At 43.0% G+C, this 15,497-nt stretch overlaps 1 protein-coding gene and 1 pseudogene across 5 annotated transcripts in view; both read right to left on the reverse strand.

Moving 5' to 3' along the window:
- NRP2 (neuropilin 2) overlaps positions 1-15,497 on the reverse strand; it is a 255,966-nt gene that overhangs the window by 206,304 nt on the left and 34,165 nt on the right. The window lies entirely within an intron of this gene.
- LOC148127909 (uncharacterized) lies at positions 2,458-3,768 on the reverse strand (annotated as a pseudogene).

Below are 15,497 nucleotides of genomic sequence, written 5' to 3' on the forward strand. Positions count from 1 at the left end.
AGGTTGCCAGAAATTAGGAGGAAACTGCATGAAATCTGGATCTTAGAAAATTTGTCTGTATGATAGTCATATTTACAAACACAAAGCACTCTTAGAAGAATTTTGTTCAAAAAGCCCTTATCTAGGAACCATGCACATTAAAAGCAAAAGTGTGGGAGGCAAGAGAGAGAAAAAAACAAAAATTGCATTTATCAGGAAAAAAAAACCCTAAAAAATGCATTTATGAAGGTCTAAATAAGGGACAAAAGAGGAAATGGTGGAACAAGGAGCTTTCTCAATACTGGGCATAATTACCCCATATTCTGCCTGTTCACGATGCTTCATAAACACATCAGGGCTGCCACTTGCCTGTGTATAGTATCGAGGGACAGACCCTTGTCCAGCCCCCCCTGAAGGAATTCCAGGATCTGAGTCACTGATACTGCGGTGGGGTCAATGTGACACTTGGAGCACCAGTCACAGAAGGCCTTCCAAGTTACATCATAGATTCTGTTAGTTGAAGGCCTCCTAGAGGCCTGGATCGTCTGTATGACCTTGTTGGAGAAATTGAACTGACTCAGAGCTGTCCGCTCAAATGCCAGACCATCAATTGGAGCCATTGTGGTTCTGGATGAACTAAGGCTCCCTGTCTGAGGGAGATTCTGTCCTGAAAGATCCTCCAGGGCCTGGATACTGACAGGCTGACCAGTTCTGCATACCATGGATGTCTGGGCCAGTGGGGAGCTAGGAGCAGGATCTCTGCCTTCTCTGCCAGTACCTTCTTGATTACCTTCGGGATGAGCAGGAGTGGAGGGAAGGCATATAGTAGGCTTCAGGGCCATGGACTGCAGAGTAAATTGGTCCCTTCCACTCCATTTTGTAAACCTGTAATAAAACCTGGGTAACTAGGTGTTTGATGGGGAAGCAAACAGGTCCAGGATTGGAGGGGGCAAAACTTTCTGACAACTCCCTGAATAAGTCTGGGTGCAGGCACCACTCTGAATGGTCAACTGTGACTCTGCTGAGCCAGTCCACCTGTATGTTCGCTGTCTCCGAGATGTGTTCCAACCTGATGGAGAGAAGATCTCTCTCTGTACAGAAGCCCAATTGTTCAATTTCCTGCATGAGGGATCTGGAGTGGGTGCCCCCTTGGTGGTTGATATGGGCCTTGGTGGCCACATTGTCCATCAGAATGAGTACATGGTGTCCAAAGATCATGTCTTGGAACTGTCTGAGGGCCAAACGGGTTGCCCTGAGCTCCAGCCAGTTGATGTTGTTTTTCATGTTTGATTGAAATCACTGTCCTTGTGCATCTGGGACTGACAGTGGGCACCCCAGCTGAAGAGGCTAGCATCTGTGGTGATGTTCAGGTAGCTGAGCTCCTTGAAAATGTATCCCTTGGTTATGGCCTGTGACATCCCCACTGGAAGCATCGCAATACCTTTGATGGGACTTGAACCCTGGCATTCATGTTGTTCCTGCCGAACTGTTAGTATGGTAGGAGGAACCACTGCAAGGTTCTTGCGTGCAGGCATGCCCAAGGTACGATTGATATGCAGGACACCATTTTGCCCAGGAGTGTGAGAGTAGGATCAGGACACTGCTCAGTTCGCTTGGATTTGACTCACCAAGGTTCTTATACTGACCTGATGCTCCTGGGATAGAGAGATCTTGCACAACCTGGTATCTATGATTGTATCCAGGTATAGCAGTCAGTTGAAAAGAGTTAGATGGCTCTTGTCAAAACTCACAGAAAATCTGTGATCCTGTAGGGCCCTGATTGTGATCTGCAAATCCTCTGTCGCCTGGAGGGGAGAGGAGGACTGTATCAATATATCGTCCAGGTAACATTGAATGCACACTGGAATCACCTGAGGTGTGCTGCTAGTGCTGCCAGCAACTTGGTGAATGTTCTGGGTGCTGAGGATAGGCCAAATGGTAGGGCCTTGTATTGATAATGCTGGCCTGTGCAGTGGAACTGCAGAAACCTCTGGTGAGATGGCAGGATCTGCCTCTGTTAGATCTATGATGTTAGGAAGTCGCCCTCCCGGATGCTCCCCAGTATTGACTGGATGTTGAATCTTCTGTAAATCAGATGTATGTTTAATCTTTTCAGGTGCAAGATTGCTCTCCACCCCCCCACCACCTGAGGTCTTTGGAACTATAAACAGAATGAAGTAAGACCCCTGCCCCTGTTGGTCTTTTGGGACCAGTTGAATAGCTTGGAAGTCCAGCAAGTGTTGGACTGCTGTGTCCATGAGGCTTCTTTTTGCCTTGTCCCTTGAGATGGGGCAACTTATGAAAAAACTCAGGGGTGTGGAGAGGAATTCAAGGGTGAGACCTAGTCTCACCATATTCAGTACCCACGTGTCTGTAATGGTTGCTTCCCACTGATCAACAAATAGGCCTAAGTGGCCACCAATGGGAGATCTAAACCTGTCATCACTTGGCATGATGAAAGGGGCAACTGCCTGTGACCTAGAACGATGGCTTGCCTTGGAAGTGTTGTCTGTTCCTGTCTCTGAATCTGGTTCTGTCCAGCTGCCGGTCTTGTTTGTGGGCATATGCTCTCTGGGATTGAGGGGCGCCAAACCCCATACCTGTGGACCAAAAGGAAGGCCTGTGGAAATAAGGGAGGGAAGGCGGTCAGCTCATTGATTCACAGAAGGTAGGACCTTTCTCCTATCCTTAGTCTCCACCAAAATGGGATCTATATCCTCTACAAACAGCTTGTTAACCTTGAAGGGAGCAGAGGCTAGTTTCCACTTGTTCTTCATGTCCACGTGCCAATGGCAAAGCCACAGTAGTTGACGGACTGCCACCAAAGAGGCAATGGCCCTGGAAACAAACTTCGTGGCATCCAGGCTGGCATCCGCCAAGAATTCCATAGCCAATATCAGTTTGTTGATGTTCAGGTGTAATCGTAGGTCACCAGGGGAAACCCTCTCTTGCGTCTGGAGGAGCCAGAGCAATGAGGTCCTGTTAAAGAATGAGGCAGCTATAGCTGCTTTGACAGCCCAGGCAGTTGCCTGATGCACCTTGCAGAGGCACCTCTGCTTCCTATCCTCTGTCTTCAGAGCATCCTCTGCATCATTAGACAGGATGGTGGAGGATGTTAAGGCCACTACCAGGCCTTCTATAGTTGGTGGTTGCAGTGCCTTGGCGAAATCCAGGGCCACATTATAAAATCTTTTGTCATTCCTGCTTGGGAGCGGGTATACCCCTGGTTGGACCCATTGTCTTTGGACCATGTCTTGGAATAGTTTGGGTGAGGGAATTTCCTCATTCTCTGTGGTTGGCTCTGAAAAGAGCAGCTCACATGGGTTCACTGGGTCCAATGCTGACTCCACTGCAGTTGGGTCAGTTCCCAAGTGTGCTGCTGCTTTGGCCTTAAACAATAAGGATTTAAAGAGAGCTGGACGAAAGAACCCTGAAAATGCTGGTGGATCTGGAGCCATTCCGTCATCCTCTGAAAGTTCCATTTCTTTTTGGTCCTCATCGCCTGAAAGCAATGCCCCATTGCTCTGCATGGATGAAGGGGTTGAGTGTGACCCTTGGAAAAACCCCAGATCTCTTTGATGCTGTGATGCCATAAATTGGTCTTGATGTATGGGTTTTTCTGGTGCCACAGGGAAGCTTTACATCCCTGTTGTAGGCCTGCAGTGATGCCTGTGTTAAGGCTTCTGATATCAGGATTTTCATCTGGCCCATAATCTCAGGTCCCTGGCTCTCACATGGGCAAAGCCCTGTTACCATGGGTGTAAAAGTAGCCTCTGGTGCTGCCTTCATCTGTTTTGGCGGTGGCTCCCACTGCCTTTCTGCTAGCATCAACTGTGTATCAGCAAAAAACTCTTGCATCTGGCAATTGCCTTCTGAATAATAGCTGATAGAATTGCTTTCTGGTGCCATCTGGCGACTCAACCTGAGAGCAAAGAATCTGTTGCTTTACCTCGATTGGACGGTTTAACTGCTGAGCAGGTAAAGCATGGGAAATTTCAACCACTTCCTCTCCAGGGAAGCTTTCCCTCTCTTTTGCTCCACCTCCTTCTTGGACTTGGCAATCCTTTTGTCAATGGCCTTCTGGTGCCTCTGGGCATCTTTCTCCTCGGCCATTGAGGCTCTTTGCAAGGAAAGGGCTTTTGCCTTTAATCGGGCTGCTGCTCATTTAGTGACTGGCCTCGATCCTGTGGAGCCTTTTAGCCAACTCTGGGTCTGGACAGGAAGCCCCTGATCCTCCCCACTCACCCTTGGTATTGCCAGGTCCACATGGTCCATCTTTAGTTTTCTACCACTCCGGGCACTCCTTCCTAAGTGGAACCTTGCTGCCATGGCATTTCTCCTTAGTCGCTTTGGAGTATGCCCAAGACTCAAATGGACAGTCACTCTATCCCTCTCTGCTGTCTGAGAGGACCTCACCTGGGGGCCTCGACTCTACCCAGGAGTCAGAATAGGTGGTTATATCAGACAGGCGGGGGAGCCAGCCATAACAAAATGGCAGAGCCGGAAGGGCCGGAGAAGCCAATCTTGAAGAGGGTGGCTATACTGGGCAGACCGTGGAGCCAGCCAATGGAAAGGTGAGGCTGTTTAGTCAAGCGGCCGTGGAGTTGACCATGGCAAAGGCGGCTATGCCATACAGTGGCTATGTGGTGGCTATGTTGGACAGATTGGGGAAGCCAGCTGATCAGCTGAAATGAGGCAGCTATGCTGGATGGACCGGGGGAGCCTGCCTAGCCATTCGCAGTCCTGCAAAGGCTTACATGGAGCCAGGACCTTACTGTTTTGAAGAATCCAAGCACTTCTTCTACACATCTCTTCTTAGTGAAGACTGAGTCAAAACTGGGCATGAGGTTAGCAAAGGAGGTGTGACCGAAGAATTGATTGACTCAGTCTCTGAGCAGAAGAGCAGAGTTAACCCATTCTTTGGATTCTCTGCTCAGCACACTTGAGAATAGAAGTATCTGAACAACATTTTGTATGTTTTATAAGAATATACATACCCACAAGTGGATGTTGGGGTGTATATGTTAAACAGATTTGTATAAACTCTGATCAATATGCATAAACTCCAACGAAATTTCAGACAAATGAAAACCATTTTGGACATCATAACACACACACTGGTGTATACACACACACACATGTACACACACACACACACACACACACACACAAACTCCCCCACACAGAGACTAATTTATTACCATTCTGCAATAAATATCTACAAAATTTTCTCCAGGCATAGCAATCTCCAAAGTTATAACACTATTGTTACAATACTAAGCCTTTAGAATTAGATAAACAAACTCTACTTTATATTAACATCACAGGAGATCTTGTACATCCTCACTATATTTCTTAATTAAACATATGAGCTGGGGCCAGAGTGCGGGGGAAGAGAGAATAGACCCACACTGATGAAAATACTGCTAGTAATGTACATAAGCAAAAAAATTCTGCACAGAATCTAATATTAAATATTCAAACAGAATTTTCTCCTGAGTCTTTCAGTTTTACTTTAAATAGTAATTGGAGATGTAAAGTGACTCAATTAAAGTAGTATTGTTATTATTGCAAAAGAAGACAGACTGTACAAAAAAACCAAGTGGGATTTAAGGTTCAGTGCATTTAATACTGTTGACATTGAAGACTGACAGAGGGTAATGCTGGAGCTGAAAACCACAGGTGCTTCCTTGCTCAGCCCCGTAAAATTGCACAGATCACCCACAAATCACCCCAAAAGCAGTTACCAGAATGTGTGCCTCTCACCAAGTCTCCCTCTCTTTCGAGAAATTATCTGAGATGCTCATGGTACTTCAACAATAAACTCAACATTGGGTTTCAAAAAAAGAAAAACCCAGACAGCTGCCTTCATGAGCTGCCAGAACTCCAATCCTTTAAGCTGAATGCCTTATTTACTTTTTTTCCAAATGCCATGCACATTCAGGTTCACACTCAGCTCCTGCCTGTCTTTGAAGAAAAAAAGATTTTCTGCTCATCACAATTCAGTAAAGAGGGAAGATTTCCTGAAGGCAGCTTTCCACCTCAGCGCATGTGTCCATTTATAGTATACTAAGGATTCCATTCAGTAAAGGTTGAGCACCTTTTGCAAAAGTGTTGAACAATCTCAATTCTCAGTGAAGCTGAAAAATAATCAGCACCATCCCATTAAGGTGCTCTTCCACCTCCCTCTCCATGAATCATAAATATCCTTAGCAAAGCCCCAAAGCCATGCATGCATAAAAGTGAACTCTAGTGTGCTCTGATCCATCTGAAACCTGCAAGGTTCTAAGCACTCTTCTGCTGAGCACAGTGGCATCCATTTGCCCTTCTCATGTTTTAACAAACATACATCAGACCACAATCGTTGATATATCTGGGTAATATTTATAGGAAAAATCCATTGTAACAATCAATTGAAAGTGCACTGAAATTACGGTTAAATATTCTGGGCATATATTTATTTCATATTTTTGGATTAATAATAGCCATTCTAGAGTGCTATACAAAGCCTAACATACAAGCAAACTGTAGTCTACAAAAATGCATAACACAATGATTATGTTTAAGATGCTGCATTGGGTCACATATGAAGCTTCCTTGCTGAAGCTACCCTTGCCTGCTGTTTTTGAAGTCCATGGTGGAAAAAAACAAAAACAAAATATGAATGTACCAAATAAACAAAGAATTTTGAAAGAGGTTGATTTCGACAACCAGCATTTGTTCATACTGTAGAAACCTCATGGTGATTGAATCTCATCCTGATTCTAACTGCAACATAACCAAACATTTGTTTCTGAGGAAGCTCACATTATGACATGATTTAGGAACTGATGGGCTATGCTTCTACATTGTCCTTTAGAAGTATCAGAGCCAGAAATAGTCTAAAGATCAGAAGACAAAATCCCAGTAGAGAATTGTAGCCTAGAGGCATGGACAAGGACTGAATAATGTAAATTTGACATCTTCTGATTTAACAACAGTGCTTATGAAAGTAATCTATCAAAGAATGACATCTAAGACAGAATCCACTAATTGGGTAGAAAAAAATGACCTTTCAGCTTGATGGCAAAGGTTATTTCTAAGAGATGCATCTTGCTGGTTTAATTTATATGCAGAGTAGATTATAAAAGATTCCAAATCAAATCAACAATAACACCACAAACATTTGTAAAAAGTGCTACATCTGTAGGCCACAGGCTTCTTGCACACAAATCACAACACAAGTAAATACATCTAAGAAAAGTTTTCATTATCAACTGGAAATCCTACCCACATTGGTAATAAAGCCTTTATTATTCCCCCAGACAGATGTTTAACTAAATTTCATGCTAGGGATGCAGTCACGCTCATGATAGGAGGTTTTCTTTCTCTGCAGTCTGAACTAGGATTCTGTTTTTATTCAAAATGACTTCCCCTTGTCATGAGACCACCTCATAAATGCCACGTCTGGGCTTAAGCAAAGGAGAAGAACAATCCATCAGCCCAAGAATGTGGTCATTTGACCACTTCCTAAGGCCAAGAGGGATGGGTTATAATATATCCACTTTATACTGTAAGACAGCTATGAGTAATGAACTCCTGAAATCTCAGCATATGGCTCTATTTTTCCTGTGAACATTCATGAGAAAGAAATAAGATTCAATCTCTCTTTCTTAAACAAAGATATAAAGTAGGACCTTTTTAAAACATTCACATTCTGATGTATTTCAGGTCTCAATCTTGCAAAGATTTGATGGATGTTTTCTTCCAATGTGTTTGCAAGGATTAATTTATTACATGGATGTCCTAACCTACCTCCAAGAACCTCAGAGTGATAGAAAAGCTATCTCCTCTCTGCCTTATCATCATCATCGTTTGTTTTGTCACAACTACTCAGTAAAGCAAGCTAAGCAAAAAGACTGCTCATCATCACCTGTGACCTTCACAGACAATGTGAACAATGTCAACCATTTGCACAATTTGAATTTATATGCTACAGCTGGTTCATGACACAAAGCATTCTAGCAGTTCTTGCCCTATTAGACAAGTCTTTTGGGGGGGGGGGAATCAAACAGACAAACATGGTTTTAAGAGTACAACTGCAAGCATGTCTTTCGTTGAGTCCTAGCATCTTTAAGAAATAAAATGATAGAACTCTTCAATCAATTGAGCTTGCACATGAGCACATATGTACACAACCGCTTCACCCATAAGCATAGGCTAGCTTCCATTTGAATCTTATGTCTGCCTGCCAGTGGCAAAGCCACAGCAGATGGCGGGCAATTACCAACAATGCAATGGCCCTGAAAGCAAATTTGGCTCCATTTAATGTGGCATCTGCCACGAATTCCATCACCGCTATCAGTTTGTTGATGTCCTGTGGAGGTGTTGGTCATCAGGCGAAGCTATCTCTTGCATCTGGTGAAGCCAAAGTAAGGAGACTCTATTGAAAAGGGAAGTGGTTGTTGCCTTGACAGCCCAGGCTACCACCTGATGAGCCCTGGAAAGGGTCAGTTCTGCCCTCCTATCCTCTGTTTTCAGAGTGTCTGCCATATCCTGAGACAGGAAAGTAGAGGATGCTAAAGCTGCCACAGGACCATCTACTGTTGGAAGTTGTACATCAGCTAAGTCTGGGCTACATTGTAAAAAAACAATTCACTCCCATTTGGGTTGGGGTATGTTCCTGGGGGAACCCATTGCCTCTGGACCACATCATAGAACAATTGGGATGAGGGGATCTCCTCACTCTCTGCTGTTGGCTCTGAAAAGAGGAATTTGTTCAGGTCTGCCCCAATGCTGGCTCTGATGTACTTGGCTCAGCTCCCATGTGGGCTGTGGTTCTGGCTTTAAACTGAAGTGATTTTAAAAGGGCCAGGCTCTGTGAATGCTGGGGGATCAGGAGCCAACCCCTCATCCTCTGGGAGTATTAGCCCTCTCTGGTCTTTGTCTCCCCTAGGAAAGTCTATCTTCCTTCATCACTCAGCTTATGTCTCAGCTTTGGAGATCTCTCTTTCCTGAGCTCTTTGACACCTCCGGGGGTCTCTTTCCTCAGCCTTAGAGACTTTTCTGGAATGTAGGGCTTTTGCACTTACTCAGGCAGCCACTCTTCTACTGCCCGCTCTTGGTGCTAAGGGACCCTTTTGATTAATATGAGGCTGTGCTGCCCCCCCATTCATCCCCACTCATGTGAGTCACCTCTCTGAGGTAGCAGTATCCTCCATCCTTTATTTCTCCTGGAGGTTTTCTGGTCCCCTGCTGGGGAGGCACCAGGGCATCTGCACCTGAAAAGTGCACCAAATGATAGCTCTGTTTCAATGAGCCAGAAAATGGCAGCTGCGCTGGGTGGTTCAAAGACGCCAGCCATGTTGCTCTAGCAGCTATGCCAGTTGCAGCTTAGTTGTTGTAGTGGCTGTGCCAATAAAATGGGAAGCCAGCAGAACTGTTGGCTGTGGCTGTGCTGATCAGACCGGAGTAGCCAGCTGAGTCGTGCAGCTCGTTTGCCAAAAAACAGCTGATTTGCTGCAGCGGCTTTATCACTTGCCTAAAAAACTGTGCCATTTGCCCAAAACCAGCTGATTTGCTGGCAGCTGTGTTGCTCACCCCCCAAAATGTGCTGTTTCCAGTCGTCCTGTGTCCCGTCCAAATAATTCAGCTCTGCCTTTTTGCTCTGAGAAGCTCTTGTTAAACACCTCTCTTGGGCTAAGACTGAGTCAAAACAGGGACACAGTCAGGAGAGGCGTGGCTACAAAGTTTAAAAGGACTAAATCTCTGGGCAGAAAGGTGGAGTTAACCCATTCTTTGGATTCTCTGCTCAGAACACTGGAGAAATGCTCAGGCAATTTTCTCCTATAGCAAAAGCTCTTTATTTTTATCTTCAAGGTTACAACTACATAGTTATGCACAGGAGCCATCCTCTGTCAACCCATTAATATGCTTAGAACTTATTATTCAAACAAGCATAAATGAATATGTGGTTTGTGGGATGGGCTTCAAGTTAGTTTTTGACCCTTGACAACTGCCTGGACTGGTCCCTGCAGTTTTCTTGGCAAGGGTTTTGGAAATGGTATGCCATTGCCTGCTTCCTAAGGCTGATATAGAAGGACTGGCCCAAGGTCACTCAGCTGGCTTCAGGCCTAAGTGGAATTAAAACTTTCTTAGCATTTTCAAATTTCAGCGAAATGTCTAGAAAAGAGGGAAATCAGAAACCTTTTCTCAGCAAGATCAACACTATATAGATATTAGACTCAAAATTCTGTGCAAATTTATTTAATGAAGAGATCTCAGCAATTATTGCAGAAGATGGCATTCAAAGTGATAAAGGGATACCTCAGCTAAACATTTCTGCTGTACTTGTCTTAAAAGTTTTCTCTTTCAAAGCCATGTATTATAAATCATATGTGTACCTAATGCAGTTTATTTTTTCACTGCCAATGTGGAAGACAATGGAGAGAAGCTATTTACAGAGGGGTAGCCCACAAATTATCTTTTAATATTAATATTTTCCTTTTTAACAAACCCAGCTGATGAGATTTTACATCCTGCTTTAGCCATAATACCACCTACACTTAATATCATTATCTGACATCTTAGATCATAAACAAATGTAATTCCAATAGCACAGATGATTTAACTTTGTTAATTGATATTTATGTCCATTATTGTCCATGTATTCCTGCAAATGCAGTTCCGGGGCCCTTGATGATAGTTCTGGAATTACAGTTCCTATCATCATCATCAATCATTGAGCCTCACTAATACACCGCCACTCTGGTGCCTTTCATCATGCAATCGTCTCTTAGTAGAAGAACCCATGTGGGGCTGTCCCATGCAAACTCTGTTCTGTGAAGCTTATATGGAAAGGTACTGACATATTAAAAGTGTGCAGTAAAAAATGGATAGCTTCAAGGTGGAAAATGTTTTTTATATTGTTTCCAAAAAATTTTATTAAAACATATGGATTTTGTAGCAAAATGTTAATCATTATGTCTTTCTTCCATGTACAGATGTGTTCCTCAGTGACCAGCATTAAGGCTATTCATTATCAGTAATATCTCCAAATTGGAGGTTGCAACAATAAGTCCTATTAAAAAATATTTAATATTAATATTTAATACTAATTTCTGAGAAAATATACTATAGTAATATAAATACAAATTAAATTTGCATTCAGAACACCATTTTATTTGCATTTTGAATGTTGCATTTTTACTCATGGTTCTCTGAATAACGTATGTCAGCCAGCACATGTGGATGAACTCAATACTCTAAAGAGAACATGGTGAGAAACATTCATATAAAACTGCTACATGCTTCTAAAATGTAGGTGTGCATTCTGCAGTATTAAGCTTAATACTTTTATAAAAAATAGTGGATGATAAGGAACTTCAACTGGATGATAAGGGACACTCCCCTTACTTAACTACTAATAGCACTCTATATAGTTCCTAGAATAACTCATAGAAAAGACCTGGGTTTCTGGAATTTCTCACTGAAAAGAAGGTCACATCAATGTTTGTTTGCTTTTTCTGGCCATAATCATAACATTTGGACAATGTTATGTGAACAATGGGGTCAATAATGTATTTTTAATGCAAGAAAAGTGAGCATTCTCCCAAACCATCTATTTTGTTCAGCTTGTAACATAGGAAATTAAGATGTATGTTTTAAGGTTTCTACCTAATCAGAGTTTGCAAACATAGGACTGAGGCTGTGTTGTGAATCAGGATAAAGTGGACCATGTTGTACTCATGTCTGCTCTCACAAAATATATTCATGTTTTCTATCAAAGAATCTGGAATTCTGGACTTGCAACAAATTTTACAAATCCGAGGAAAGTACACAAGTATAATTTATTTCTGTTCATTTTCTCTCATCTGTGGAAATAGGTCACTGGCCTTTTGTTCATTGCTGCTAGTATTTTGTGTGTGTGTGTGTGTGTGTGTGTGTGTGTATTTATATTTATATTTGTTTTCTTAAGTTTTCGCGGGTATTTACATGTATGGTATTCGGCTTTGTTCAGATATTTTCCCACGTCATAATAGTTGTGCTTTTAAAGTTGTAGCAATGTTTCGGCAGAATCTCATCTGCCATCATCAGGCTTCTGTATCAGGTTCATCTGTGAATCAGACTTTTATAAAATACAGAAGCCTGATGATGGCAGATGAGATTCTGCTGAAACGTCGCTACAACTTTAAAAGCACAACTACTATGACGTGGGAAAACACCCGAACAAAGCCGAATGCCATACATGTAAGTACCTGCGAAAACTTAAGAAAAAAAATAAATAAATATATATACACACACACACACACACACACACACACCACACACACACACACACACCACACACACACGCATATTTGTTTTTGTTGATTTTCATGGGTACAGGTATGTAGGTCTAGGTGTGTTTGGGTCTTTTCCCGTGTAAGATTGAGAGTATCTTGGTGACATTTCGATGAGGTCCCACTCGCCATCTTCAGGCTGGTGCCTTCGGCTTTGTGCTTGTGCGAGCAAAGTGTGGTCTGAGCTGCAGTCTCTCTATAAATACTGGTGGGGAGGTTGGCTGTGTTGTCATTTTTTGGTTGGTTGATGGAGTTGATGTTTGCAGATTGGCTGGCTTTTTTGTAAGAACATGTATGGCTGAGGTATTGGCTGTGTGTCTATCAGCCTCCTGTGTTGTAACGACTTGGGTAATGGGCTGTGTGATGACCTTCTGAGTTCTATTGTTTTGACACCCTGGGTCTTGTGCTGTAATCTCCTGGGTTGTAATGACCTGGGTCATGGGCTGTGTGATGACCTTCTGAGTTCTATTGTTGTGACATCCTGGGTCTTGTGCTGCAATCTCCTGGGTCATTGGCTGTGTTGTAACATCCTGAGGTTTTGTGGTGTAGCCTCCTGAGTTCCGTGATGAGATATCCTGAGCAGGTGGCTATGATGTGACATTCCGGGTTTTAGTTTGGCTCTGAGTTTGAGGCCTGGCTATGTGTTCATGGCATGTGTCCGTTTGCTTGGTTTGGGGGGTCAGGGTGTGTGGTAGCTGGTGATGCAGCCATGGTCTGGTTTCTGGATGGTGGTTGCCTTTTGTCTATGGGGTGGGTTTGGGTTTGAGTCTGGTGAGGGAGATTTGTGGTGGCGTCATGTGTTGTTTTGGGTCCGGTGTTGGTTTTTGTGGCTGGGACTTGTTTGTTGATAAGGGCTAGTTTCCAGAAGTCTGGTAGGCGGGAGGTATCATTTATTCATGTTATGGGGGTGTTTCTCTATTGTGATGGCTTCCCTGATTATTCTCTTGTTGAAGTGTTCAGTATTGGAAATTAATTTGGTTCCCTCAAAATTAATTTCATGTCCTGTGGCTTTAAGGTGCTGGAAAGGGGAGGAAGTATTTTCTTCTTTTCTGACTGTGTTCTGCAATGCATGCATCTATTCTCCTGTTGGTTTGTCCAATGTATGTGGCTGGGCAATTGTTGCATAGTATTTCATAAACTCCTTGGTTTTCTAGCTGAATCTTGTCTTTGGGGTTTCTTAGGATGTTGTCTATTTTTTGGTCAGTGCTGAAGGCTGTCCTGATATTTTGTTTGTGGAGAATTTTTCTGATTTTATCTGTGGTGCCTTTGATGTAGGGGGCGATGGCAATACGACTGTCCTGTTCTGTGTCTCGGTTTCTGGGGGGTTTCTCCTTTAGGATTAGGTTGGTAATTGTGTTTCTTTGGAATCCATTGGAAATTAATACGTTAGTGAGGGTGTGTAATTCTGTTCTCAGGTGGTCTTTGTCAGCTAGGCATTTGGTTCTGGAGATGAGGGTCTTGGCTATGGAGTTGATCTGTGCAGGGTAGCCAAGACTTTCCTCTCCAGAACCAAATTAATTTAGCCTAACTAAATTAAATAAAGATAAAGCTGATAGAATAAGACACCAAGTCACTAATATCCTATGCACAAGCAAACCACTCAAAAGCAACTTACACAAAGAGGAACTAAAAGCCCTGCAAGCCCTAAAGAACAACAGCAGCATAATCATACTTCCAGCAGATAAAAGTAATGCCACAGTAGTAATGGATAGAAAAGACTATGAAACAAAATTGACAGACCTACTCCAAGACTCCACATACAAACCCACAAACATGGACCCAACCGTATATCTGGAAAAAATAACCAAGAAGAAAATCATAACCAGCAACATGAACAAAGAGATCCAACAGACGATCATCCCAAGAGAAAAATCTTCCAGATGTCCCAAACTATACAGCCTCCCCAAAATATACAAAGAAGGCATATCTCTCAGACCCACAGTCAGCTCCAGAGGAGCACCACTACAAAACCTAGCCAAATACCTAGCAAAGCAGCTACAGCCCCATGCTGAAGCAGCAGCTTCACATGTACAAAACTCATACCACCTCTTGGAAATGATCAAAGATCTACACGTGGAACAAAAAGATCTGCTTCTAAGTTTCGACATGGTTTCACTATTCACTCAAGTCCCAATAAAAGAAATCCTAGAAATCATCAAAAATAAATACCAACCACCCAAACACCTCATGGAACTAGCAAAACACTGCTTAACCAACACATATTTCAGATACAAAGGACAAAGATACAAGCAAATTGAAGGAGCACCTATGGGATCACCACTGTCACCTGTTATTGCAAACCTGTTCATGGAAGAATTCAAATCTAGAGCCCGAGCCAATGCCACCCACAAACCCAAACTATGGTTAAGATACATCAATGGCACATTTGTGATTTGGCCCCATGGAAAAGAAAACCTAAACAATTTCCTAACACGCCAAAACAGCACACACCCCAAAATCAAATTCACCATGGAAATGGAAACAAACAAACAACTACCATTCCTAGATGTATTAATCTACCAAAAAAACAGATGGCACACTAGGACACACCATATACCAGAAGAAAACACACACCAACTGCTACCTCAATGCCCAATCCCACCACCACCCAGCACAGATAAACAAACTCCGTGGCCAAAACACTAATTGCCAGAATCAAATGCCTGGCAGACAAGACACACATAAAGAACTATGCACCCTGACTAAAGTACTGACAGCCAATGGCTTCCACAAAAGCAAAATCACAGGCCTGATCCACAAAAACACACTGAGTCATAATGGAGACCTAGAAGATGAACAGACCCTATGGAACAGCTGTCCTGCTCTACATAAGAGGTACTACAGACAAAATCAGTAAGATGCTACACAGGCATCACATCAAGACTGCTTTCAAAACAGACAGAAAAATAGCAGCCATCCTAAGAAACTCCAAAGATAAAATTGTCCTGGAAAACCAAGGCATATATGAAGTCCCCTGCGCATCATGCCCTGCCATATACATTGGACAGACCAATAGAAGAATAAGTACCCATCTGGATGAACACAAAAATGCAGTCAAAAAGCTGGAACACACTTCCTCACTAGTCCAACACATGAAAGCCACAGGTCAAAGCATCGACTTCAATGGCATCAAAACCCTAGCCACTATAGAAAACCCCAGCTACAGAATTATCAGAGAAGCCATAGAGATTGAAAAAA

Source organism: Pseudonaja textilis, chromosome 1, assembly GCF_049901715.1.
Source record: "Pseudonaja textilis isolate UNSWEBS1 chromosome 1, rPseTex1.2, whole genome shotgun sequence".
Taxonomy (NCBI): Eukaryota; Metazoa; Chordata; class Lepidosauria; order Squamata; family Elapidae; genus Pseudonaja; species Pseudonaja textilis.